The sequence below is a fragment of the Lepisma saccharinum genome, chromosome 28, assembly GCF_977018435.1.
Source record: "Lepisma saccharinum chromosome 28, izLepSacc3.1, whole genome shotgun sequence".
Taxonomy (NCBI): domain Eukaryota; kingdom Metazoa; phylum Arthropoda; class Insecta; order Zygentoma; family Lepismatidae; genus Lepisma; species Lepisma saccharinum.
Genome location: NC_139256.1, coordinates 38,665,735 through 38,688,344, shown reverse-complemented (window position 1 = coordinate 38,688,344; position 22,610 = coordinate 38,665,735). Strand labels below are relative to the sequence as shown.

The following is a 22,610-nucleotide window of genomic DNA, read 5'->3' as shown; positions in this document are numbered from 1 at the left end:
CGTACTTCCTCAGAAATATAGTTCTTGCCACATTTATATAAATCGAAGTCTAGTTAGAGTTGGCCTGTAAGTACTTCTGGTACATGTAGTTACTTGAAAAAGCAAATATTGGGTGTATAAAAAATAGCATTCTTGTGAAACAGTAAAAAATCAACCTCATTTCCTCGTAATATTAGCTGTAAATGCTTCTTGAAGATTAACAAACCTCTGGCGTGTGGTCCTACGTCACCTATAATCCTTTGTAAAGTTCGTGTTGTCCTATAAATTATCGATATACATACTAAGTCCCTAGTTACAGCCTGAGCTTTTAGTTTCAATCATAGAATTTCAGTGTTCAAATAGTGATTGTAGCCTCGTATAATAAACCAAATGGAAATAACCCAAGTGTTGATGCACCCAAAAAACCAGTAATACTTCAAAAATACCTTGAAAAAGGCTATAAGGCTAAATTATTCTTCTAGCATAGAAAAAAGTTTAGCAAATGAACCTATGGTCCATATAGTCAGTTGTCTTTGAACTTCGTCTTGTCCTGTGAATTGTCAATATATTGATAAATGGTTATATTCAAAAAAGAAACAATGTTGGTAAGCGTCCAGTTATGGACCCATCGGTAAAGGGATTTCAGTCTTTATAGACACATCATAATTTTCGTTACACTAAAAAATTGCCCTCGTATAAAAGCAAATAGTTGAAATGTTAAACATTTCGTGTACTTTATCCAGTAAGCCTTAGCTAGAAATACAATAAATGCGTTACAGACATAAAAATTAAGCAAGCTTTGATATTCTAGTGGCACATAATAAGTATAAAATATCCTTTAAAATACTCTGACAAATAGTTGTGGGTTGTCTGAGATCAAAATTTTCAAGTCCTCTCTCCTGCATAAATAGGCTCTAGAATTCACTAAGCCTCAAAATAATATTGGGTACATAAAATAAAAAGCAGATGGAGAGTGGTGCTGATCGCATCATCTCCAAAATAGCAAAAACAAAAGTATATAGAGCTCTATCTGGTATATTTAGAAAACTTTTACCTAGTATAGCAGTAACAAAATACTCAGCAAACTCTAAAATAAACAAACTTTCCTACGTGGCAGGCGTAACCTGCCCTAAATAAATACATATAGAAATACAGAACCAAAAATAGCATAGTGGAAATCAGTAAACCCTAATAATAATAATAATAATAATATATTCTGTGGCTTACATTTTAGCTAAAAGTACTTTTTTTAGTGTTTTTGAAAAAATTAAATAAATACTAAACTCTAAGTTAAAAATTTGTAAATGTATATATGATACAAAACAAAATAAATAAAAATTAATACATACCCTGCAAAAAATCAATAAAAAAGTTGAAAACCTCTCTTTGTGCATCCAAAATATAATAACAAATCCTTCCTGACTGGATTAAATTGTGTTATATGAGTAATAATAAGCCTAAACTTGTAAAATAAAGGGTAGAACTTGTCAAAACATACTTTTGCATCCAAAATATAATTCAAAACACATCTAAATTGTGTTATTTGAGTAAACTAGAGAATAATCCTGTAAACTTGGAAAAATCTCTCTCTCTCTCTCTCTCTCTCTCTCTCTCTGTGTGTGTGTGTGTGTGTGTGTGTGTGTGTGTGTGTGTGTCTTTGAGAGACCAAAATGTAATAAAAATGTTGCCTGAATAATATAAATAGTGTCATTTGAGTAAATATTAGGCTAAACTTGTGAAATAAACAGATAAAAATTGAAAACTCACACTTTGTGTGTCGAAAATGTAACTAAAAGTCTTTCCTGAACAGATAGAATTGTGTTATTTGAGTAATAATAAGCCTAAACTTGTGAAATAAACAGATAGAAGTTGAGAACACACACTTTGTGTGTCGAAAATGCGACTAAAAGTATTTCCTGAACAGATAGAATTGTGTTATTTGAGTAAAAAATAGGCATAAACTTGTAAATAATAAATTAAAAGTTGAAAAAATCTCTTTGTAAATACAAAATTTAATAAAAAATGTTGCCTGAATAGTACAAATAGTGTTATTTTGGTAAAAATTAACATAAAGTTGTAAAATAATAAGTTAAAAGTTGAAAAAATCTCTTTGTAAATACAAAATTTAATAAAAAATGTTGCCTGAATAGTACAAATAGTGTTATTTTGGTAAAAATTAACATAAAGTTGTAAAATAATAAGTTAAAAGTTGAAAAAATGTCTTTGTGAGTCCAAAATTTAATGAAAAATGTTGCCTGATTAGTACAAATAGTGTTATTTTGGTAAAAAATTAATATAAAGTTGTAAAATAATAAGTTAAACGTAGAAAAAATGTCTTTGTGAGTCCAAAATTTAATAAAAAATGTTGCTTGAATAGTACAAATAGTGTTATTTTGGTAAAAAATTAATATAAAGTTGTAAAATAACAAGTTAAACGTTGAAAAAAATGTCTTTGTGAGTCGAAAATTTAATAAAAGTGTTGCCTGAATAGTACAAATAGTGTTATTTTGGTAAAAATAAGGATAAGCTGTGAAAATGTTTGACATAAAGTCAAAGTTTGGTAAAAAATAAACTCAAAATTAAGTTAAATAGCACACAGTAACATACATTTACTACCTAAATCAATAATCAAAGGGTCCTAGGTTCGTTACCCCGTGATAAAAGCAAATGGTGAAAACTGTAGGCCCCGTCCCTAATAGCTCTCCCTTCTTCATAGTACAGATAAAAAAACCCTGCGCTAAAGCGTCCTGTTCCTTGGAGGCAAACCTGAGCGGAATATTAATTGGCGGCGGAAACCGCATAGCTTCAGAGATTTGACCCTTGCTGCGCATTCTCAGACATCCTTTGTTGTCTGATTGAATCCCTCCCCTGCCCTACAGTATTGCATAGCTTTCCCCTGTTCTTGCGTACTGGTTAACCTTGGAAAAACCGGTTCTGAAAATCTACCGACGCATTCTCTGATTGGTCAATCAGATTCCTTCTTTGTCCTGACGTTGTGACGTCATTTGACCTTGAACGCGCTTCCCCAAAATTCCTTTCTCCTCTACCCGCGCTGAATATTAATTCATTCTCTCTGTCTGGCATCACCGCCGAGTCGAGATTCTGAGACAGTATTCTGTCTAGCGTCTGAGACCACCGTCTTTTATAACATAATAACATACATTATTACATAGTACTAATTAATAATATTACATATCGTGGGTTCGAGTACCGGGACCGTCCCCAATCGTAATTGGACCTTTACCTACACCCATTACCACCGTTCATAGCGGTTCATAAACCATAGAAAACTTATTTTCAATATTATAAACATTAATATTAACATTTTATACATTACATACTTTGCAGTAATGAATATAAAACCATATGCATACCGTTTAGTACCTCTAATTACCTTCTATATACATATTTTTCATAAAATAAATAAATATATATTCATAAAAAGTTATAAACATGCAAATACATAAATGTAAAGTATTCTAAGTACCTGCAAATGAATTCTAAGTACGTGCAAATTAGTTCTAAGTACGTGCAAATTAATTAACACCCGTGCAAATGAATTGCGAATAATAAATAGCGACCGGCCTTATCGTATTTCTATACTACTCACGTCTGATAGATTTACAATTGGGAAAATCATAATTAAGCGTGTAGTTGAAAACAACCTATTTTCATATATTGCATGCAGCTCTACTTTTTCTGCAATGTGGATCAAGAACTGGGGACGTGGAGAAGCACAACACTCCACGTAACCAATAGTCACGTGACCCTCTTTGCTTTCCTGTCATGTTGACCTTCGCGTGGAACACATTTCTCGGTGTTAAGACAGGCAAAATCACCCGATCATCGAAGGGTGCAATATGTGTTGCCTACCCTCCTGCATTACTTGCTCCTAATAAAGCCTTATGGGGAAGAACTTTTTTCCATGACTGTACACTTGTATCTGTTAAAGGAGGTGTTCAAAGTGTCTTCCTTCCATCTGGATTCAATACTCTACGCGATTCCGCATATACAATTCTCTGTGCCAGTTCTTCAACCGTGTCAACGGGAGTGTTGTACACTACGCTTTTGAGGTGACCCCAGACACAAAAATCCAAAGAATTTAGATCCGGTGACCTTGGAGGCCACGGTATAGGCCCGCCTCGACCTATCCATATTTGATGATATCTGCGTGTTAGATGTCTCACAGCAGCAGCAAAATGTGCCGGTGCTCCATCATGCATGCACCACATACTCTGACGTGGATCAGGGGGAACATCCTCAAGCAATCCTGGAAGATCATGCCGCAAAAACCTAAGGTACTTCGGTCCATTGAGTCGTCTTGGAAGAATGTGTGTCCAATGAGACGATCACCTAGTACTCCTAACCACACATTCAAAGATAAACGTTGCTGATGTGGTGCCTCATGAACAGCATGTGGGTTTAGTGCACTCCAAACATGAGAAATATGAAAATTAAAAATACCGTCGCGTGCGAACCCCGCTTCGTCTGTAAATAAAATGTTACTTGCAAAACTAGGGTTCAGTACAAACTGTTGTTGCATCCACTGACAAAACGTCACTCTAGGAACACAATCCGTATCACTGAGACATTGAGTGGTAAGGGTGGAGTGAATTGCGATGTAAAATTCTCCATACACTACTGCGGCTTACTGGCACTTGTGTGGCAATTCTCCTCGTTGAAGTTCCTGGAGAGTGTTTTACTGCTTCCAACACCATGTCCTCAACTAAAGGCGTAATGCGTGCAGGTTCACCTGCTCTCCTACCATGTTCGAAGCTCCCATGTTCTTTGAGCGTGCATTGCCGTTAGCCAAACCATACACAAAATACATATCCTCATACTCTTCGTAGCTGTAAGGTTCGATTTTCAATACGCAGTCCAGCACAACTGACGTGGCTCCCACATTACGATTATACTGTGTACTGATTATATCCATACAACGTCAACTCTCGGAAATGTTCTGTTTGATTACAACGCCACCTCTCGGAAATGTTCTGTTTTGTAAACAAAGAGCAAACCTCGGACCGCGCAAGGAGTAAAGCACTCGGTGTTTACAAAATGCAATCAATGATGGCTTGTAGCACTTTACGAACTAGGACGACGTTTACAAACAAAGAAGTCAGTGGCGGCTTGTAATCACACATTCGCTGTCATCTCGAAAACGGCTCGTTTGTAGACCCATGATTACTGAGACGTTTTTGCTTCTATTATCGTGTACTTCCCCTGTGTCAGTTTGCGCTATTATTTATGGAAGACCCTGTAATTCCCTGTAAAAATTTATACAGACGAGGACTACGTCTTTCGAAGCTGAACCGCCACACCCCTCGACGAAATTGACTGTACCCGTGACCTTGAGACGCGATCGCCAAGCAGACGTTGGGCTCTGTGTAGAGTGATGGCGTGTGCCACAAACAGGGCATTTTTATTGCTCATGAATACTGGCCAGTGAGTTAATTTAATCAAGAGCAAATCACATTTCGGAATATGAATAACATCAAAATCCTGTATACGTTCGTATACACAATATACGTGGTGACAATTGTACAGTGTATTTTAAGTGTGGCTATACCTATGAGCAATCACAGATCATTTATAACTGGACAATCCGTTTTGTTTTCCCCATCTCTGGTAGCACTGCTTCAGATAAATTGCGAATTCAAACTGTTTTTCACCCCCTTCCCTTAGCTTATGCTAGGCCCCCACCCTTGCATTTTCCGTAATTAATTACATTCGAATCGTCACATACCTATGAAGCGAATTTTCCAGAGTCAGGCCACGTAGAGGAGAAATGTGTGCACGTGTGTGTAATAATATATATATATATATATATGACATACACATAACACATACATACAAATGAAGAATGCAAACCGCAACAGAAATTTAAATGAATTTCATTGGATGTTGTTTTCAGCTAGGGTGGTTGTGAATTAATAACTTTTGAAAGCTCAATTTTGGAATGTCTGTCTGATAAACTACCCCCGCGTATGCGAAGAACGAGGAAAACCGAGTTTCATTTGTTTTCCAGTTCCATATTAGACTCCGCCCCTTGGTTTAGCCATAGCTTCATTTACATTCTAACGGCATCCACTGAATTAGACAAGAGCATATTAAACAAGTTTCAAGCGAGAGGTGGAATTGTTGGGAATAGCAGGAACAATTGTCCCTGGAAGGGCTTTGTTGCAACATACAGAACTGTTCCGGATATGACATGACTGTTGGGTGAGTTCTTCAAGAATATGTCGTATCGCACTGTGACCAGCATAGATGCATTCTACATGCCAATAAGATATCGATAAGTACAATGTGTGCGATAGATTATTCTCTCTCTCTCCCTTCTCTCTCCCTTCTCTCTCTCTCTTTTTTTCTCTCTCTCTCTCTCACAGAGAAGGTACACATTCAGCCAGTCACATCCTCTCATTACTCTGGGTGTCACTGTCATTTACTGAGAAACGCTGCAAATTATTTGTTTTAACATGATTCCTGAATTATCTCATTATCTTAATTTTGAATTTAAATGTTATTGCTTCACATAAATACATTGGTATTTGGAGGGTTCAGTACAGTTCAGACAAAAAATATAATTACAAAATATCTATAGTTTACAATTTAATTGACTTGCTTTATTTTACTTCGCTTTTTGTGCCACTTTTGGCTAATTTGCGCGATGTGCTAACCACTCCGCCACGGGGTCCGGCAGTTTACAATTTAAGTGTTTGCTAAAGCTGATCCACGTAGTTTTTCAACTTGTTTTTAAACAGTCATATTTTCTGCTTCTAGATCATTTGGTAGGTTATTCAATATTTTAATTGCCACCTGTTACGGTCCTTCTTCAACTAATGTTAGCCTGATGAAATATGGCTTTACAAAATGTTTATTTCGTGTGTTATATGTATGTTCTATTGAGCTTCGTGGCGTAATATCTTTTCCTCGCATATAATGCCATTTCATGACATATATGATATTCCATATTGTTGAAATATTTCAACGTGTCTTGTCAAATGCCTTTTCCAAATTTATGATATTTCGTGATGTACATATTTGATCTGCACAGGATCTGCTTGATCGAAATCCTGCTTTGGACAAGGATGCTGGCAGAATTATTCGAGCAGTCAAGAATTTTCGATAATGTTGGCAATAAACTTCATGATAGCCAACAAATATTAAAAAGCATTATATTAAATTACCATACACCTTGAAATATATTTCATCGTTATTAAAAGTCCAGTGCGTACGCTGGACCTGTTCTACAGTTTCACAGACAAACTATCGCTCGGCTTTCAGCACATTTTCCTGATAATTCGTGTCACCTAAAATCCGATTGGTCCATGGCTTGTCCTTCAAATCTCCTAACTATGGTCCGTTATGAAAGAACGAAAGCGAGTCTCTGCGCAAGTAGTGACTGGAGAGGGCTCGACCAATGAACGCGTGAGAGGAGAAGTGAGTGCATGAAGAGGACAGTTCGGCTGTAACTACCCACTCGCTTTCGCCCCTTCTTTACCGTTATGCGGAGCCTTTCTCCGCTGATTCCTTGGGTAGTATAAACTAAATTCCATAATAAATTTCTTCGTAGCCCTTGCTCGTCATCGACTTCCTCCAACGAGACATTTGCAAAATTCCGTTCTTACAAAAATTCTAAATATCCTATCGCCAGACGAGCGTCACAAACTCACAGATAACATAAAATAGGAAATGGTTCATTCGTAATCCTCTTTCATGGATTACCAATTAAATTCAACGATCTATCGGACCAAACTGACATTTAATCAAGTCGGGCACTTACTAGAAAGTTGTTGTGTAAGAATTGTAAGTCTCGCTTCTACATTGTGGAGCAGCGTCACGCATAACGGTAGAGAAGTGGAGAATGCGAGTAGGCGGAGCAAAGCAGTGCGCGTTGCTGCAAATCGCTAGTAGCTGCAGCGGCGTTACTCCCCCGTGCACTCACTTCCCCTCTCACGCGTTGATTGGTCGAACCCTCTCGAGTCCTACTTGCGCAGAAACTTGTTTTTCGTTCGCTCGAGCAACAGAGCGTAGTTCAGTATTTTGTTGGGAAAGGAATCCTCAGAAATATGCCCAAAGCTCAGTCGAAAGAGGAGTTGGATAAATAATTGTAAAATGAAAAACTAAACAATTCCTGCAAAAGCAGTAGTTCTCGTCAACGGCTTGAATTCGAACTAAAAACTCTGGATCATAAATTATTCCCATCCTACACTGACAGTTCCTCATCTCTCGACGTTCCACTTTTTTATAGGGGGGTGGCGTGGCGGATGCATTCCGACTAGGTGTGTCACTCAGTGATGCCACCTTCGCTCATTTCCAAGATCAGACAATTTGACGGCGACGAGGGACGTCGGGGGTTTAAGGTTGAATGACTCTTCGCGAAGGATCCCCGACGAAAGGTGAGGAGGGGGTTCGACGTACCATACCTTCCACCTCTTGCGTGCCGTCCTGTTCTTCGCTAGTGTATCTTCTCCCTCCGTACATGGTTGGAAATGTCTTTGTCTGCCCCTTCGGGCGTGTTTATGCTATTGGATTTTCAGATTTGCATTTTGTTCCATCACATGAGAATTTTTTGTGTGTGGGTTAAAGGCAGGGTTGTTAAAGGTCCAGAAATTTTTAATAAATTCAATTCCGGTCCAAGAGAGAAAATCACCAAGCGTAAATGCTTTCTGGACCGTAAAGAACCTTTTTATCTGTAAAGTATTTCAATTCTGTCCAGGAACCTTTTTACCAGATCAATTTCAATACGGTCCATTAACCTTCTTTCCGGCTGAATTTAAATACGGTCCAGAAACATTTTTTCCGGCTGAATGAAAATACGGTCCAGAAACTTTTCCGGCTGAATTTAAATATGGTCCAGACACCTTTTTTCCGGCTGAATTTAAATATGGTCCAGAAACATTTTTTCCGGCTGAATGAAAATACGGTCCAGAAACTTTTCCGGCTGAATTTAAATATGGTCCAGACACCTTTTTTCCGGCTGAATTTAAATACGGTCCAGAAACATTTTTTCCGGCTGAATTTAAATACGGTCCAGAAACATTTTTTCCGGCTGAATGAAAATACGGTCCAGAAACTTTTCCGGCTGAATTTAAATATGGTCCAGACACCTTTTTTCCGGCTGAATTTAAATATGGTCCAGAAACATTTTTTCCGGCTGAATGAAAATACGGTCCAGAAACTTTTCCGGCTGAATTTAAATATGGTCCAGACACCTTTTTTCCGGCTGAATTTAAATACGGTCCAGAAACATTTTTTCCGGCTGAATTTAAATACGGTCCAGAAACATTTTTTCCGGCTGAATGAAAATACGGTCCAGAAACTTTTCCGGCTGAATTTAAATACGGTCCAGACACCTTTTTCCGGCTGAATTTAAATACGGTCCAGAAACATTTTTTCCGGCTGAATTAAAATACGGTCCAGAAACATTTTTTCCGGCTGAATTAAAATACGGTCCAGAAACATTTTTTCCGGCTGAATTTAAATACGGTCCAGAAACATTTCCGGCTGAATTTAATATGGTACAGACACCTTTTTTCCGGCTGAATTTAAATACGGTCCAGAAACATATTTTCCGGCTGAATTTAAATACGGTCCAGAAACACGATCCAGAAACATTTTTTCCGGCTGAATGAAAATACGGTCCAGAAACATTTTTTCCGGCTGAATTTAAATACGGTCCAGAAACATTTTTTCCGGCTGAATTTGAATACGGTCCAGAAACAGTTTTTCCGGCTGAATTTAAATACGGTCCAGAAACATTTTTTCCGGCTGAATAAAAATACGGTCCAGAAACTTTTTCCGGCTGAATTTGAATATGGTCCAGACACCTTTGTTCCGGCTGAATTTAAATACGGTCCAGAAACATTTTTTCCGGCTGAATTTAAATATGGCCCAGACACCTTTTTTCCGGCTGAATTTAAATACGGTCCAGAAACATTTTTTCCGGCTGAATTTAAATATGGTCTAGAAACATTTTTTCCGGCTGAATGAAAATACGGTCCAGAAACTTTTTCCGGCTGAATTTAAATATGGCCCAGACACCTTTTTTCCGGCTGAATTTAAATACGGTCCAGAAACATTATTTCCGGCTGAATTTAAATACGGTCCAGAAACATTTTTCCGGCTGAATTTAAATACGGTCCAGAAACATTTTTTCCGGCTGAATGAAAATACGGTCCAGAAACTTTTTCCGGCTGAATTTAAATACGGCCCAGACACCTTTTTTCCGGCTGAATTTAAATACGGTCCAGAAACATTTTTTCCGGCTGAATTTAAATACGGTCCAGAAACATTTTTTCCGGCTGAATGAAAATACGGTCCAGAAACTTTTTCCGGCTGAATTTAAATATGGCCCAGACACCTTTTTTCCGGCTGAATGAAAATACGGTCCAGAAACATTTTTTCCGGCTGAATTTAAATACGGTCCAGAAACATTTTTTCCGGCTGAATTTAGATACGGTCCAGAAACATTTTTTCCGGCTGAATTTAGATACGGTCCAGAAACATTTTTTCCGGCTGAATTTAAATACGGTCCAGAAACATTTTTTCCGGCTGAATGAAAATACGGTCCAGAAACTTTTTCCGGCTGAATTTAAATATGGCCCAGACACCTTTTTTCCCGCTGAATTTAAATACGGTCCAGAAACATTTTTTCCGGCTGAATTTAAATATGGTCCAGAAACATTTTTTCCGGCTGAATGAAAATACGGTCCAGAAACTTTTTCCGGCTGAATTTAAATACGGCCCAGACACCTTTTTTCCGGCTGAATTTAAATACGGTCCAGAAACATTTTTTCCGGCTGAATTAAAATACGGTCCAGAAACATTTTTTCCGGCTGAATTTAAATACGGTCCAGAAACTTTTCCGGCTGAATTTAAATATGGTCCAGACACCTTTTTTCCGGCTGAATTTAAATACGGTCCAGAAACATTTTTTCCGGCTGAATTTAAATACGGTCCAGAAACACGGTCCAGAAACATTTTTTCCGGCTGAATGAAAATACGGTCCAGAAACATTTTTTTCCGGCTGAATTTAAATACGGTCCAGAAACATTTTTTCCGGCTGAATGAAAATACGGTCCAGAAACTTTTTCCGGCTGAATTTGAATATGGTCCAGACACCTTTGTTCCGGCTGAATTTAAATACGGTCCAGAAACATTTTTTCCGGCTGAATTTAAATACGGTCCAGAAACATTTTTTCCGGCTGAATGAAAATACGGTCCAGAAACTTTTTCCGGCTGAATTTAAATATGGCCCAGACACCTTTTTTCCGGCTGAATTTAAATACGGTCCAGAAACATTTTTTCCGGCTGAATTTAAATATGGTACAGGGATCTTTTTCAGGATCAATTTAAATACGGTCTAGGAACCTTTTATCAAGAAAACAATACGCAACTTGGACCGAATTTAAATTGTGCGAGAAAAAAGGTTCCTGTCCTGCAGCGGAACCCAATCGAATTAGAATGTATGGATTCCTGCACCTTTAACAACCCTGCTATATTCATACGCAGATGATTCTGCTTAGTTGCAAGTAATTTCAAGGTTAGGTTTGATTCGATAGTCACTATTCTACTAGGATACCCAATTGTTTCTCTCTCTCTCTCTCTTTTTCTCTCTTTCTCCCTTTCTCTCTGTTTCTCTTTCTTCCTTTCTCTCTCTTTCCTTTTCTCTCTCTCTCTTTCTATTTTTCTCTCTCCTTTTTCTTTCTTTTCTTTTTCTCTTATTTCTTTCTCTCTGTCTCTGTCTCTCTCTTTCCGTCCATACATCCATCCATCCTTCCGTTAGTCCGCTCGTGTGTCTATCCTTCCTTCCATCCATCCAATCCTTTCCAACATTATTCTTTCTCTATCATTTGCCCATGTCTCAACATATTCCATTTCTTTGTCTATTTGTCTTTTTCACTTCCTCTCTCTCTCTCTCTCTATCTCTCTCTCTCTCCGTGTGTTAGTGCTTTTTGAAACATTTGGACGAACAGGTCGATAGACATGACCACCTTACAGTGTAGTTGCGTTGATTGATTGATTTGCTTTAATTTACTTCTCTTTTCTTCCACTTTTGGCTATTCGCGAAGATCAGGATGAGTGATGATGTGATGACATTCATGAATGGACACTCACAAAGAACATACATGCCAAGGTCTGGATTCGAACCTGGGAACCCTGGCGTCATAGCTCGCAGTGCTAACCACTCCGCCACACTGCCTTTGTTGAGACCAATTATCTCAACCATACCATCATCAACGGGAACTATGCCTCAGAAAATGTGTTTTTAACTAGGGACCAGCATGACCTACAGAAATATGTAACGTAGGTAATTCTTACCAATACACACGATACCACAGTTCCAGTAATAATAATGCTATCATTCTAGCATCACTGCAAATTGAACCCTGTATATAGCATGCATATCGTATAAAAGCCCACTCGGGTTGTTATTGTGGATCGAATCTCAGGCTATGTGAGAGCCTGGAGCGAGAGGATATTGGCTGCGAGAGGTACCTTTTAGGCACAAGGGGACTCCCCCCTGTGAAATTAGGAAAACACTTTAACATTCGTTATTACACTTCGATTGACTGGTCTGGCGGGGTCATGATAATAATAGATAAGGATGTTCGTTTACCTGTAGAACTAGATGTGAAGATCGCATCCGCTGATTTGTAGATAAGGCACTCCTGAAAGGAAACTTAGAGGCCGCGCTACTCTTCGCTGTAACTCTTTACGTATCAATTGATTATCAGATTATTAGTTGAAGACAAGAACTGTTCACGGCATATCTTTCTGATTACAACTACGCTGAGAAATGTTCTCTCGAACTATTTATGGGAGATTCGATCGTTAGCCGTTGGCGTCTGTCGTTAACGGTGTTTTTAGTATAAGGCTGAGTTTACTTATTTTTCGTATAATTTCCTGTAGAATCCCATGTCAGCGGATTTTTCTAGATCCGTGGCGGTGTTATGTGCTTGTAAAAAGCTATTTCCAGGCTTCCACCCGACCCCTTTGGCGAAGTGATTAGACTATTGTGCTGTGACGCCAGGGGTCTCAGATTCGAGTCACTCCTTCGGCGTGATACGATATACACCCTATTCCAGCTACCTCTGGAGATGGCGAACGAAAGAAAGTCTGCGCAAGTAGTGACGCGAGGAAAGGCATTGCGTGGAGGGGGTTCGACTGCAGCTACCAACCTTCCCAGCAGCGTGTACTGCTTTGCTCTGCCCACTCGATTTCCACCACTTCTCTGCCGCTATGCGGGGCCTTGCTCCAGAGATAATGGGACAGGGTATGTGTGTGCATGTATGTAGTTGTTATAGTCGACGAGCCAGCTTCATTAACGACCGGGTGGCTTTGGAGTCCACGGAGCGCGCCCACCAGCTGCAACAATCACATTCAACGCACAGTATTGCCACACATCTACTCTACGCCACCTTGTCTCTCCGCGCACAAGCACCTTCCCACGGTCTCCACATTGAAGTTGCAAAGTACAGCAACAGCGTATCCGCAGTCATGTGACTAGACTGCACGTGGAGTAGACGAGCAGAATGACAGCTGCGCCCATTGGCTGAAGGTTGAGTGTGATTGGACAAAAACAACTCGCCCGCTATTTATCCCCACCCAGGTTTCTGTAGGCGGCTTTCTTCAGTTCTTGGACGTTAACGAAGTAAACGCGTGGACGATATAAACAATTGTGCAGCTAGTATGAACGAGCCTTTTCTAACTATGTACCTCTTTTAGTATCTATTTTGGCTACTTTTTGAATAGGCAGATGGATAGCAAAGAACCAGCGATTGGTGTTCGACTGACATTCTTTACTTTCGTGTCTCACGGTGCCGAACGCTGCTCGCTGAACGAAGCAAGTCAGAATCGGAGACACCTCGGGTTAGCTATCCTATTGTAAGCCCATCTTTCTTATCTCGAACAGTGAGAGATCTGAAGGTTCATAAAAAGCCCTTGTTATAATGATGTACGATGTATGTGCCCTTGCAAAATATACGAACTACACTCTGTCTCGAGAGTCTGTGGAGCAAGGCCGCGCATAACGGTAGAGAAGGAGAGAAAGCGAGTAAGCAGAGCAAAGCAGTGCGCGCGAAAGACTGGTAGCTGAAGCCGCGTTTTCTCCTCCATGAACTCATTTCTCGAGTCACTACTTTCGCTTGCTCCGCAGACTCCTGAGGTTGAGTGTACATGCTTCCAAGTTATGTAAGCATGCGACACTAGCGACACTGCTTCAATGCAGAAGTACAAATACAGCATCGTCTGCACTGGGCTTAACTTTTCGATAGCAGCAAGGTAAACTCGGCCTCAACGTATTTATCGACACAACGGTGTATGAGAAGCAAGCAGAAGGGGTGGGATTTTCCGGGTAATAAATTTCCCTTGAATAGTCACAACTCCCAAAAACTAGCTTACAACCCTTGGAAGAGTGAAAGCAAGGTTTAACAAGGAGAATCTTCCCTCCAGAGCTTCAAGACTCCAAGTTTAGTAAATAGTTTATGGAGGTGTAAATTGAAGAACACCTTGCCTTCTCTGATCCGCCCTAATAAATCCACAAGCAGGGCTGCGCCGAAGTAGCCTCGTTGCGTCTTTAAAAGTTTTTAAAGTGCCTTAAATAGATCCTCTTAGCATCCCCTCTATTCTCACCACTTTCTGGGATCGAGCGAGAGAGAAGAGGGGAAGGTTCTTTGGAGGGGGGAGGGGTGCATCAGCAAAGCTACTTTAATATTCTGCTCAGGTTTGCTCTTCTCCACCCACTACTGTCGCGAAGACCGTTCAGAATCTTGGGTTAACCTATTTCCTTGTAGATTTAATGTGGTAGGTGTGCTTCAGTGTTGCAAACTCCGTAACCAAAATGCGCCCAGGTGAAGTCAGGTAAAGAGTTAGTATACGAGCACCGAAAATGTATGTCTTTGCCGCTGTTCGAACCTGTAATCCTTAAACAGTGACATCACAAGCAAAAATATACCCTTTCTATTCTGGGTACCAAATTCAATCAACATTCAATCATAATTTCAAACGAATCAGCCCGGCGAATCAAACCGTTATCTGATAACAATCGGAACCGTTTCATCAAACCGTTAGTTTTCAGCGAGTCCGCACTTGATTAAGCGAAACGGTATTTTGGGACGTGGATAACAGTTTTATAAAATCTATTGTTGCTAGCACTGGAGCTGATAACAACAAGTAATCCATTCTGAGTCGAAACAAATTTAGATTACGTATCTTCCATTTCAATCAGTGTATGTGCGCAGTTCTTCATTGTTTACAAGCGAGGTTTCTTTTATCTAAAGCGTTGACGTTTGTTGTTTTTAGATCTGCAACGGTTTGGTCGATAGTGAAATAGGTACAGTCAGCAGCAATAAATATGAGACGCTTATATCCTGTAATTTTCGTTCTTTTGTCCGGCGTTATGTGTATTGCCTAAGTCTACGGCGGTGGGCGTTCTTGCTTTTGAAGTTCTTTCTTCATCGTCGTAAAGTTAGGCAACACACAAAACACCATGCAGAATAGCAAGTACAGGGTGTCCGGGCTAGAGGTATACAAAAAAAAAGTGTTTATAATGCGAAAACTGCTCTTTGTCTCTTAGTGAAGCTCAGTCGATTGACCATCGATCCAAGATTTCAGTAGTCCACTTGGACGATCAATCGTGCTGTTGAGTCACGCATGCGCAGAAACTGCCTGGCCACCGAGATCCCCAGATTTGAAACCATTAGACTTTTTTGCATGGGGCTTCATTAAAGATGTGCACAATGGAAAGGTCACGATTTTGGTGATTTGAGACAGCGTATCGTTGCGCTAATAATGCCTCAAATGCTGGTCAACACTTGGCACGAGCCTCACTATTCGTTTGGATATGTGTCGAGCTACAAATTGTGCTAACATTGAGGTGTACCAGTGTACATAAAAACCTTCCGAGTTACTTTGTACATAACCAGGACAAGAAAGTTAATAAACTTTACAGATGCTAAAATATATGTGTGTATTTTTGTATACCTCTAGCCCGGACACCCTGTATTTCAGGATATATACCCTGTATCGGTTATCTCTGGAGGAAGCGAACGAAAACAAGTCCCTGCGCAAGTTGTGACGCGAGACGGCTCCGCCAATGAGCACGTGAGAGGGAACGGGATTGCATGGAGAGGGAGCGACTACAGTTACCAGTCTTAGCAGTATCGTGTGCTGCTTCGTTCTGCCCACTTGGTTTCCCCTTGCTCCAGAGATAGCCGGGATAGAGTATAAGTTTCATACTTTTATGATTGGTAACCACAGACAAACTACGGTTATCTGTTTGGTGACTGCTGTACATGCCAGGAAAATGAATACTACTCGTAATACATTTATAGAGCTTTCAGACCGAAGCGACACTTGGAAGCGAACCCTCAGTACTAAATACAACCTTTCGAACTGAAGCAACACTACAAGCTGCACGCGTATCGCTTGTCATTTGCGTATCGCTCGGAGTGGGTCGTTTTCTTAATATCGCGCATCGTGTCGCCTCCGGCTGTTGTTCGCGAATGTGTGGTGATGAATGCTTCATACAGACTGAAGGAGCTCGTGCCGCTTCGCTGTGAAATCCCTCGTGTCGCCTGCCGTTTCGGTCTGAAAGCTCAGTAATGCTATACCATAATGAACCACAAGTCTCCAATGTTGACACTGGGTTTAATAAAAGAAAAATAAAGAGCAAAGCCAAGCAGTTTATTTCTGTTTGCTATCAATCAACTGTTATGAAATAAAATACAGGGTGTCCCATAAGTCAGGACTTACAGCAACATCCAAACTGCCCAAGCAGCTTACTAAACTTTTCATTGACCCACCGTCAAAAACACCTGCATTCGTTTTTCATTTGTACTATCGTCTCCCTGTCCAGGAGTACAAAAAGCAAAGCATAAATCCTAAGCTTGCAGATTTACAAATCAACCTTTATAATTCCCCACGTTCCTACGGTACAAAAGGCATTTAGCAAAATATTTGAAGAAAACGTTTATGTAAAATACATCCGAATTATCATAGGTGGTCAAGTCGGCAGGGTGTCTGGCTGGTACGCGGGAGACCAAATATCATTTCAAGTAGAAAATTTCCTTGCAGAACCTTTCGCCTGGAGTGACTCTGGGATTCACCCATCCTCTGATAAATGGATACTTAGGGGAGGTGGTAAGGAGTGATTGTGTTGATCACATCACATAAACAAATAGCCAAGAGTGTGAATGTACTTGGTATAACAAAGAAAAAGAAGAAGACTGAATTTCCATGTAGCACCACGTTTACTATTTGCCTTCATGATATTGTCACAGCTCTGGAAATGTTCCATATCGGGAATGTAACAGGAAGTACCTCGAAACAAACCTTTAAATTTCTCGAATATGCAAATGATACGTGTCTAAAATTACCGAAGTTCCGAAGCTCAGTAACCTGTTAACAATACTATTTTTAGTATTTGTAATTTGTTTGTTTTACGTTGCTTCATCTAGGTCAATTCTCGATGGTAATAGTGAAGATGGAAGACGATTTGATGAAAGAACGAACACAAAGACGTGGGGATGCAATACCCAGATTCGAAAATAGAACCCCCCCCCCCCCCAAGCTTTGTCGTCTGAAATATTAAAAATGTATTTCCTCAGAATTTCCCTGGAAATTACTAGCCAGGTTTTTTTTAATGATTATTATCCTCAAAGCTGTAAGATATTTACTAAATTTGTTGTATTTTTATTGTTCATAAAACGAATATGGTACTTATAGCTCTCACTTAGTTTTATCGTTATTTTATTCTATAACTGAGTGGTTGGAAACACTGTCTGTATGAATATGTGCAAACCAATAGTCATTTCAGTCAATTACTGTAGGTCAGGATTGTTTCAGTAAAACCTTACCCAGTGGTTCATCTCTAAAAGACCGCCAAAGTACTCTATGAAGTTTTAAGTTTCTCTATTGTCTACTGTCATGCTAATCAATAATTGATGCTATTCTTTTATCTAAAAAAAATGGGACATGTATAGGAGAAGACTGAATCATTAGCTACAGATATGATTTGCTAATTACCAAAAACATTTGCGGCACACCAAACTGCTATGTATGTGGTTGTTTTTTTAAATACACTTTAAAAAGTGTAGTATGAAGTAACACCACGAATAATGTTACCATACTCGCACTTGGTGTAGCCAATACTCCGTTTGGTGTTAATGCGGGGAATTATGATGTTCCACACCGTTTTTAGTGTCCTGTTAGACGGTTGGCTGACCAACAGAAACAATAACAATGTAGAATGTTTGTAGCATATGCCAATTAGGCAAAATAAATTGCACTTAAATAATGTACGCCAAATCAATAGAAATGTCCATGAAACAGAATTGAACACACCCACTGGCAACACTGCCAAAGGATAGATGTTGTGAAATAGGGCTGAAATATTATGGACCAAACCAATAAAGATTTTCACTGAACACAGAATTATTGAACACTCACTGGCAACACTGCCGAGGGAAAGAAACAGTGAAACAGGCCTCAAATATTCTACACCAAACTAATAATGATTTCTATTAAACACAGAATTGAACGCCCACTGGCAACCCTGCAAGGGAATGCAGTGAACTGAAGCAAAAGAACGAATACAGCGTACAGTCAACTGCAAAGATAATGGAAAGCAAATTGTCTACCGCTATTTGAATTACCTTTTTATTCTACATTGTGTGTTGTATTAAGGAATGAAACTAGTTGGTTCGAAGCAGGCATTGTTCTCTGCTTATTGACGTTATTATTTCAATTCATTGTCATCGTAATGTGTAATACAGACAGAACTAAAATGTTGGTGGACAATTCGCCTACTTTTTCTTCGCTGCTGGGTGTACCTGTCTGTGCTTTTTCGCCATTCGATATTCTCGCGTCATCTAGTGATTGAGAATCAAGCTATTAACGACAGTGTTACACCAATTGTGGCGGCCACTTTTGGAGGGGACTCAGCAGCATATTTTTAGAGTACCAATCAGCGTTGAAGTATCCCATATACCCTGTCTCTGGAGAAAGGTCGCACATAACGGCAGAGAAGTGGGGGAATCGAGTGGGCAGAACGAAGCAGTACACGCTGCTGGGTAGGTTGGTAACTGCAGTCGCTTTCCCCCCTCCACGCAATCCCGTTCCTCACACGTATTCATTGGTGGAGACGTCTCACGTCACTACTTTCGCAGATTTGTTTTGCGTTCGCTTGCTCCACATAGCCGGGCGATGCTAGTGCATAATGGTTTCAGTCAATAGCAGTAACGCCAACCTCAAATGAAATAGACACGGGTACTACTATACCTATACTACTACTAGTACTACTACATCTAAATAATAATAATAATAAATGCATTTTGAAATAACAATGCAACTTATTATTATCATTATTTTTACTGTAAGCACAACATCTGTTATTAGTAGGACTACGATTTTTATGACGTAAAAATCGCCCAAATATGCAAAATAAAATATGCTCTTATGACTTAAAATTGTACAAAATATGTACTATAATTTAAAGAATACACCCTTATAACTGGGCCGTTTCAAACATCAATATCTTAACATATGCTGAGATATTTTCACATATGTACATAGTATTTTTACTTCAATTTATGGCTCCTGAGTTGCAATGCAAAATGAACACTTTCTGTAAATTTTCAAATAAAAATTAAAAAAGATTTTGCTGCAGTCCAAAAAAAAAAAAAAGTCGAGTGAATATGGAAATAAGAACTAAGAAAATGATTGTATATTTCTTGAGAAAGCGAAAATATGCTGAATATGACCGAAAGTACATCAAAATATGCTCTATCACGCAGAAATGGCCAAATATGCCAAAATATGACCTTAAAAAGCGCCTCAAATTAATTTCTTCACAATATGAATTTCCATATGTTTATGGAACACACCACCCTTACCAAAAAAATTGCTGGCCCTAATTGCACAGGCCTGCGATGAAAAAAATACAAGGGAAGTGATAGGTGAACTTTATGTATTTTGTCGTGCTGAGTTAAAAAAAATAAAGAAATCTGTCTATCACGTCACGTTTTCTTGAAAAATTTAATTGTACGTGGATTTGTATGAACATTTACCATAAATATGTTGTTTCGGCGTGGAATAGCTTTCCTCTCTGCCTGACCATTACAAACTATGTAAGAAAACTTTATCTTGCGTATTTTGGCATGAAACTCTGAGACCAGGACAAATCGTGGGCTCCTCATAAAGTGTGTGTGCAGTGTCTCAATGATCTACGCTTATGGCTCAACGGAAGGAAGACTGCTTTACGCTTTGGAATTCCTATGACATGGAGGGAGCCGAGAAACCACTGTGATGATTGTTACTTTCGTGCCTGCCATGTCCGTGGGTATAACCGAAAAAATCACAAGCTAATCTCTTATCCTGAGAACATTTATCGGCCATACGCCCCGTTCCTCACGGACCTGATGTGCCAGTGCCTTTGCCTCCAACTGAATTACCAGTCATTTCTTCAGAGTCTTCAGACTCGGAACATCCAGACGGTCAAGGCTCCGATACCGAATATAAGCCCTCTGGAGGCGATTCACCTCAGCCCTTCTCTCAGGTTGAACTTAATGATCTGACTAGAGATCTGGGCCTTTCGAAAGAGGCAGCTGAATTGTTGGGCTCCAGATTAAAAGAAAAACATTTATTGGCCAAAGGAATAACGTTTTATTGATACAGGAATCGAGAAAAGGACTTTGTTCAGTACTTTGATGAAGCGTAGAACCTGGTCTATTGTTCTGATGTTCCCGGATTGATGAGAAAATTTAATATCACCTACGATAAAGATGAATGGAGGCTGTTTATAGATTCATCGACAAGGAGCCTGAAAGCTGTCCTTCTTCATCACGGAAGCCAGTATGCATCGGTACCAGTTGCACACTCGGTACATTTACAAGAACGGTATGAAAACCTGGCTCTCGTCCTCAACAAAATAAAATATGCCGACCACGGTTGGACCATTTGCGCTGATTTGAAAGTTATCTCCATGCTTCTTGGTCAACAAGACGGATATACAAAGATCCCATGTTTCATTTGTGAGTGGGACAGCCGTGCAAAGACTCAACATTGGGTCAAGAAAGAATGGGCTAAAAGACAAAATCTTGAACCAGGCACCAAGAATGTGATTCGGAACAGCTTAGTTGACCCAAAAAAGTATTGTTACCCCCGTTGCATATCAAATTAGGTGTAATGAAGCAATTTGTCAAGGCTATTCCAAAAGATGGCGATTGTTTCAAATACCTGTGCAAAAAGTTTCCAGGTTTATCCGCAACCAAGTTGACAGAGGGAATCTTTGTTGGTCCAGATATCCGCAAGCTCATGAAGGATAAAGACTTTGAGACTAGCATGACAACAAAGGAGAAAGAAGCTTGGGTTGCCTTCAAAGATGTGGTCAGTAAATTTCTGGGGAATTACAAGGATCCTGACTATAAAGCAATTGTTATGAATATGCTGGACAAATTTCAAGCGTTGGGTTGCTCCATGAGTGTCAAACTACATTTCCTTCACTCACGTGTGGACTATTTCCCCGAAAATTTAGGAGCAGTCAGCGAAGAACAGGGTGAAAGGTTCCACCAAGATATTAAAGATATGGAGTGCAAATATCAAGGACGACGGGACAAGATCATGCTCGCCGACTACTGTTGGATGTTAACACGAGAGAGGCCTGAGATTGCACATAAAAGAAGAACGTCAAAAAGAAGTTTCAAAGGCAAAAGGGTACGTACGACAATATAAACTTTGTTTGTGTTTGGTTTTGTTGTTTGCTCAGTTTACAATTTGTGTCAAACGTTCATCTACATATACATTGCTCCCCGTGGTCAATCTTCTATTTTATGTATGTTACCTTAATAAACACAAATGAACATAATACGTTGGTGATTTTTTTTCTAGAAACTTCACCATAATGGAATGTTAAAAGTGTAAACGCAAGGGAACTTTGTGTTTTTCTCTCGACCAGAGGTGGCTCGTGCGATCTGACAACAGTGGTTTTCTTCCATTTAAACCTATACAAAATAAAATCAATTGCTAATAAATCAATTTGCATCACCAAGCATCAATTTTACATAAGATTTAAATGGATCAAAACCACTGTTGCCAGATAGTGCATGCAAAATTGTTCGACAAAATTCCTTTTTACATAGGATTTTAGCAAAAATATTGATATCGATTGTACAAAAAATCCTGACGTGATGGAAAAAAATGGAGGTCATTTTCGAAATCAGCACACCCAATAACATAAAACTCAGCGTACACGTCTCTTGTATTTTTCAACAACTTCAATTTCGCAGGCCTGTGTTATTAGTGCTTTTCCTCTGGGAAGAAAAGCTTTTCTACTCTTGAAGTCGGTTTGTTGTTAGTATTATTATTTGTTATCGTTTTCATCCTAAGAACTACTCCGTATATTGTTGTATGTTCATAATGATCATAAATCATATATGATCGGGTATCCATGTAGACACGCACATATTTCTTTCCTTAAAATAATGTTTTTAGTTTTATTCTGAGCTGAAAATTATCCTAGTATGCCGTACCGATGCTTATCGCCAGAAAAAATGCACTCATTATTATTATTATGACATTCAAAGTAAATATATAAACACAAGATGTATTACGTGTATCACTTCAGGTAT

At 39.3% G+C, this 22,610-nt stretch overlaps 1 protein-coding gene across 1 annotated transcript in view; it reads left to right on the top strand.

Annotated features, from left to right (window-relative positions):
- The window catches only part of LOC145980711 (beta-1,4-glucuronyltransferase 1-like), a 1,164,154-nt gene that overhangs the window by 531,404 nt on the left and 610,140 nt on the right, over positions 1–22,610 (top strand). The gene's annotated exons all lie outside the window — the stretch shown is intronic.